Here is a 7,442-nt window from a genome sequence, read left to right as displayed (position 1 = left end):
TGTTACATTTGGTTTCGTAGAGGAAAACCAAATTGGGAGCTTGCTGGTTAATAAAGCTAAGCAGATCCTGAACTTTCAAAGGGTTCCCAAGCCCTCGGCAGTTCCAAACTAAAGTTTTCATTGTTTTCGGCGGGGCTGGTACTCGCCAGCCTCCACTGATTGAATTTGATCTTCATGACCCTTATTCCTTCTACCCGGCCATCCATGGCGTTCAGCCTCTTGAAGCTCCATGACCCTTATTGCACTCCCTTGTGGCGTGGGCCTGGGCTCGCTGGTGCAAGGTGGCATGGGCCTAGGCTTGCGGGTGCAAGGTGATGCCCTCACCACGAGCTGCCACAGTGGATGCTGCTGTGGTGGCTGCCATTGGCATAGCCACGGTGGTGCCACTCCACTCTTCGTCGTGTTGAGCCTCATGGATTGTCATGGTCCTAATCCTTGAATATAGGAAGTTCCGTTCGTCGTGGTTTCCGAATTTCTAATTATTATACTTTTCTTTTACGTTTATTCAAAGAATTTTTATAAAAAATTTTAGGAATAAGAACGTACAAAAAATCTACAAATAAACAAGAAATAAGAAACTTTGAATGCGAAAGTCTTCTTCGAGCGTGTGAATCAAGGCTCTCAATGAAAACACCAATTTGTGGATGCAAATTTCCGCCGCCTTCTCCTTTGACAAAAATGCACCTGCAAAATAATAACACCTAAGACTAAAGCCAAAAGCCTCACGCGCCCACGATGAATGGGAATGCTTTTGTCATATTCCGGCCCGGGCCCCCACCATATCCCGGGCTTGACTTCACCGTAGTACGATATTGTCCGCTTTAAGCCCCGACCACGCCCTCACGGCTTTGTTTCTGGAAACTCACACGAGAACTTCCCAGTGGGTCACCCATCTTGGGAATGCTCTCGCGTGCTACTCGCTTAACTTCGGAGTTCCGATAGAACCGAAAGCCAGTGAGCTCTTAAAAAGCCTCGTGTTAGGTAGAGATGAGAATATACATATAAGGATCACTCCCTTAGGCGATGTGGGATCTTCCAATCCACCCTCCTTAGGGGCCTGACGTCCTTGTCGGCATACCACAACCAAGGTTAAGCTCTGATACCAAATTGTCATATCTTAGCCCGGGCCCCCACCATATCTCGGGATTTTATGCCTCGATTCTAAGTCCTCAAGGAGGCGCAAAACAAACATGAGTGGACATATATATAATAAAACAGTTATCAATGTACTAACCCCCATGTTTTATGGAAACACATATAACATGATAAAATAGGTTTTCCAAAACCTAGCATACCGTGCAATGTCTCAAATCATAACTTGTGTATATAATAATCACTAGTGAATGTCCGATAACCCCTAGGCCCCATGCCGGCTCCCTGTCTCTAAGCAGACAGTCAGAGGAAAATACACTTCAGGCCTCATGCCGGTTCCCCGCCTCTGTGCTAATAGTCAGAGGAAACATACTCCAAACCCTATGCCAACACCAAATCATCGCCTAGGACGGACCGAAATCTATTCCTACGTCCCGTTGAACATACATATTGAAAAGCAACTTCATAGTATAAAGTCATCCATCATCTATATTATAAAGAGGTGTTCTAAACATGTTCTAAATATCATATCGTCATCCATCGGATATTCTATAAGAACACGGGTGATAGGAAAAATAGTAATAATTTAAACTAGCCTTAGTAAGCATGTTATCTCATAAAACGTTTCATAAAACATAGTCATCAAATCATGTTTTTCATGTATGCATTTCTACTATCAAAACATGCATTTTTAGAAGGGGTCTACTCACAGTAGTTCACCACTGAAGAGCCACGCAACAAGCGAAAACAGAAATAAGTTACCCCTAAGCACATAAAGGGTAAATTTAGTCAAACTCTACTCAAACAAATTAATTTGGAAAAACGGGCATAAAAAACGGGTACAAGACGTCGAAATTAGCCTAGGAATGTCTCAGACGAAAACCTTAAAAGTTAACCCAAAAAGTCAACGTTGACCATTGACCAGGTCAAAGTCAAAGTCAACGCTGATCGTTGATCGAGTCAACAGTTAGACCTGATCAAAGGTATTGGGTTGGACCAATTTGGGTCTAAGGGTTTCAAAGGTTTGGGCTAGGTTTAGGGTTTGGGTAATTAGGTAGGATGGGTTAGTGGGTTTAGGAAATGGGTTTTGGGAAGTGGGCTTAGGGTTTTAGGTGGGTTGGGTTTAGCTTTAGGAAATGGGCTTAGGGCTTTAGGGTGAACGGGCCTAAGGTTCGACTTTTAATCGGCCCAAGAGCCTTAACTTAAATAGGATTTTAGGTTGGGTTTAGGTTTCTAGGTAAAAAGGTTTAGGTTGGTTCCGGGTTGGGCCTAAAGGCCTATGGGTTTGGGTTCTTAAGGGTTTTGGGATGAGTTCAAAGGGTTAAAGGGTTGGGCTCGGCAAGAAAGGCTCAAAGGCCTGGTGTGGTTGCTGCTCGCCAGAGCTAAACGGAAGGGAAGGCTGGATTTCGGCCGGAAAGCTGAACAAACTTTAAACGTTGATAACTTTATCAAAACGTAACGAAATCGAGTGATTCAAAAATGGAAATCATAGCTCTCGACAAGACAAAGAAAGTGGTACCTTACACGATGTCTAACTCGTCATGGTTTGGTTGGAAAACATCTCAAAAGTCACTGAGGTCGCCAGAAACTGGGTATGATTCAAATGGATATAACTTCTTCAATACTCAATGAAATTGGGTGAAACAAAAAGGAAAGTTTTAGTACTCAGCGAGATGAAGAGATTGATACCTTGCACACCAGCAAACTCACCATGGTTGGGCCGAAAATTGCTTTGAAATGGGGGTGCTCGTCGGAAAATTTGGAAAAGCTACTCCGAGCTATTTTCTGCGATTCACACGTATATACCACTTAAAAAAACCTTCGATCTAACCTTAAAACACAGCCCAAGGGTTTCTAGAAACTTACCAATGTCGGAAAAACACGAAACATGTTGGAGAAGACGATGAACAATGACACCATCACTGTTGGGGTTTCATGAAGGTTTGCTTGAGTTTTCCCAAGGTTCCAATGTCCAGTGATGTTGGTTTGGGGTTGCTGTTGCTTGTGTGAGTGAGGAAATCAAGAAGAGAGGGATATATCACGGAGGAGGGAGAGGTCCAGGGGTAAGGGAAGAGAGAATGAGGGAAATGAGAAAGAAAAGAGAACTGAGAGAGAAGAGAGAGACGAGAGGCTCGGGGGACAAAAATTAGGGGGTGGGCCCCATGGGCACACCATTTAAGACCCAAAAACCATTTTTAAAAGGAAAATATCTCCAAACTTGGTGAAAATACAAAAATACCCTTTTGTTCTGTAAATCCCGGGACGAGTTGTTACAATCTACCCCCCTTAAAAGAATTTCGTCCCGAAATTTAAAATCATTTACTAAACTGAAATACTCAAAAATAGGAAGAAGAATATATGTATAAAGAGAAATCAAGTCAGAGTGGGTGCATCAAAGAGAAAATGCCATATCGTCGTGAGTGGGTTGCAAAATCCTCTATCATGCCTCCAAGCTCTTTCTTTCTTCCCCATTAGTGTAGAAGTAGAAACATACCTTAATAAGATATAAAGCTAAAAACATATATTGACGTAAGGTAAAAAATACCTGGGCCCGACTCCACTGTAGCACGATATTGTCCACTTTGGGCCCCGACCACACCCTCACAGTTTTGTTTTTGGGAACTTACACGAGAACTTCCCAATGGGTTACCTATCCTGGGAATGCTCTCGCATGTTACTCGCTTAACTTCAAAGTTCCGATAGAACCTGAAGCCAGTGAGCTCCCAAAAGGCCTCGTGCTAGGTAGAGATGAGAATATACATATAAGGACCACTTCTTTGGGCGATGTGGGGTCTTACAATCCACCCCCCTTAGGGGAATGACGTCCTTGTCGGAACACCATGGCCAGGGTTAGGCTTTGATACCAAATTGTCACATCCCGACCCGGGCCCTCACCACATCCCGGGTTCGACTCCACCGTAGCAAGATATTGTCCGTTTTGGGCCCTGACCACGCCCTCACGATTTTGTTTCTAGGAACTCACACAAGAACTTCTCAGTGGGTCACCCATCATGGAAGTGCTCTCGCGCACCACTCGCTTAACTTCGGAGTTCCCATGAAACCCGAAGCCAGTGAGCTCCTAAAAGGCCTCGTGTTAGGTAGAGATGAGAATATACATATAAGGCTCACATTATCCACTTCCCTGGGCGATGTGGGATGTTATAGCTTTGGCCGAAGAATCTCCGATGCCAAAGTTAGAATTTGAAAGAAAATGTGTTTGGGAATTTTAGGTAGAGAATGACATAGCCCTTCAGTGGGCAAAATAGGGCTATTTATAGACGAGTGGCCGACCCTATTTGGAGAATAAGGACCGGCCATTATTGGTAGAATTATGGTTTAATTGTAAGATATTATGTGAAATTATATATTGCAATTAACTTGGCAATCAATCCTAATTTAAATAGGATAATTGGGAGTTACCTTTTGAGTGAGGATTTGATGTGGAGTGATGAGAGTTTTTTGAATTTTTAGGTTTTGATTGTGAAGGAAATAAATGGGCATTTTTGGCATTTTGGAAAGTTTCACCAAACTAGGGCTCTCACTTTATATATATATAATTTTTTTGAATTTTTTGGGTTTTGATTGTGAAGGAAATAAATGGGCATTTTTGGCATTTTGGAAAGCTTCACCAAATCAGGGCTCTCATTTTATATATATAGATAAATAAATATAATTTTGCACCACTTTTCCACTTTCTCACTAGCATGACAAAACATGTAAATTGAATATGAAAAGGGATCTTTTGATATAGATGCCTCAATTTTGAATTTTCTAAATCAAACATCCATGCCTTTTAGTGATTTGATTAAACTTTTTTTTTTTTTGTCATAATTTTGGTGCTATATGCTATTGTAACAAATTTCCTATAATCTAACCTTTTGATTACACTCTCCTCCATTAGAGATAATTGTAAAATTAAAAAAAAAAATTGGTTAGATTCAATTTATTTTCACAATAATTATCTACGATTTAAGATTTTTTTTTTCCAAAAATAGTTTAAAATATTTTTAAATCCCCCAAAATTAGATGTACCAAAATAAGTTTTTCTTTTAGTATGTGACAACCCGTCCTGAATTAATATATATTTTATTCTCGAATGTGTGAAAATGATGATTATACCCTTGAGTTGTAGTGACGTGAATGTATGTATATGGTTTTATATTATTTTCCCGTTGACGTAATTAAGTCATACTCAATTTCACGAGAGTGTTGACGTGATTTAGGGCTGAGTTGGGTTCGTAAATGTTACAAATAAACGATTGTGTAATTGGGCTAAGGAAATGGACCAATCACCACACCTCCTACTTTCTTAGGTCCAATTAGAATTTTAGGCTTGTTTTGGGGTCAATTGTTAGCCCTAAACATGCAGCCCAATTAGGGCTTAAGATCCCTTTTATCTATGTCCAATTCGGACCACACACACACTCACACACACGTACATACCCTAATCCTTTCTCTCGATCTTTTCTTCATCTGTACAGTCCGTACACACACACACCCAACCATCTTCATCTTGCACAAATCGAACTAGTGGAGGTCACTTTTGAGTTCCTTGCAAGGTTAGGAACCTAATCATAACCTTAGTTTTGTGAAAGAACCTCAGAAACCTAGGAACTCGCGAGCTTCGGTGAGGTGCTCTACTACTTCGTGATCATGGACGTTTCATGGGATTTCAGGGCTCAAGGAAGTCTTAAAACAACTTCACATAGATCATAGAGAAGTTTTGGAAGGTTTTGGACGTCGGGATAGGTCAGTTCCTCGAGTTGCAGTTTTGACCGGAATATCGAAGGATTTTCCGACTATTTCCCGTCAGTTTTAGCACTTCAAAGTGGTAAGAACATGTTCTACTCGTTCAGGGCTTCAAATCCATGTAGAGTTTGTGAAGTTTAGTTGAGATTTGAGTGAGATATTTAAATTTGAAAATTTTCCAGTTTATAACGCCGCAGCGGCGATCGGCGCCGGAATCCGGCAAACCACCAGAGAAGGAAGGGGAATATTCCGTCAACTTTGACGGAATATATTAATGGCGTCATGTACAGTTAACGGAATATTCTATTATTTAGCAGAATATTCCCTAACGGCGTTTAAAATTATGTCCGTGTGCCAAACACGTGCCAACGCCTGGCCGGCACGTGGGACGTCATAAAATTATTCTAAAAATATGGGGATGCTCGTAGTGTTGAGTAGGCCACGATGGTATATTCAAACACCCCAATTGAGCAACATATGAAAAGTTATTACACAGTTTTGGTTATGTACTTAAAATTAATGTTAAAATAGTGATTTCACATATAAGTGAGATCTTTCCGGAGGACAAGCGCAGTCAGGAGAGACTCGGGGGTTATGATCTAGCTACATACCAGTGAATGGGCTTTTGGTTTTCTATATATACGTATATATGCTTTGCGTTTTCCCAAAAATTTCTTTTAAATGAAATTACGTTTTAAATGTCATGTCAATTGCATTATGCTTTAGAGTATGCATTAGTATAGATATGCATATTGTTGCTTGATGATGTGGACGCCCAGATAAGCTTCAGGTGAGTATATATTAATGATAGTGGATGCATTGTTTGTGGTTATACGTAGATGCATTTAGAGCTCATTATCCAGCACCCCGATGCTAGTGTTATCGCCTGTGGCCAGGGAACAGTCCTTCACGTGATGTTCACCTCCCACATCGCACGCTCACCTTGGATCCAAGTTTGGTGCACAACCCTATCGTACATACCATATTAGGTGGTTCCGACTCGTAAGTGAACTGCGATTATTCGCACAACCTTCACGTGATCGTAGCACTTAAGCGTACTTATTTGCACCCAGCCCTGTCGTACAGACCACAATAGGTGGTTCTGACTCATGTGCAAGCATATCTGATGAGCTATAAGTTTAGCCGTACAGGTCACGTTAGGTGACTCCGGCTGACATATCATTTTACATTGATTTATTTCATCTGGCTACTTATTTCCATACTAGGATACTTGACATGGCATATATTTGATTTTCACTACTCTCGAGCGTGATTTTTATATACATATGTATTTTTATTTTCTAGAAAACTATACAGGTTTTACGGTGAGGGGGTTATTACTTTTGGAAAAAGAAATGGTTTTGAAAAGCTTTGTTTTTGCCCACTCATGTTTTCTGTTTGGCGCCCCACCAAGTTCTAGATAGAAGTGTGTGTGTTGGTGGCTCACGAGGACTCTATGGCGGTTCTGACAGACATCCATCAATGTAGGGTTTTCTTTCATACCCTGTATAATTAGTATTTAGCTTGCTGGATTGCACCTTGGCACCTACGCTATGACTATGTGTATCTACGCTCTAACACTTCTTCCCGCACTTATTTAC

This window comes from Pyrus communis, chromosome 13, assembly GCF_041283825.1.
Source record: "Pyrus communis isolate YQ-2024b chromosome 13, ASM4128382v1, whole genome shotgun sequence".
Classification (NCBI taxonomy): Eukaryota; Viridiplantae; Streptophyta; class Magnoliopsida; order Rosales; family Rosaceae; genus Pyrus; species Pyrus communis.
The sequence above is the reverse complement of the archived record's forward strand: the minus strand, read 5'-3'. Positions refer to the sequence as shown.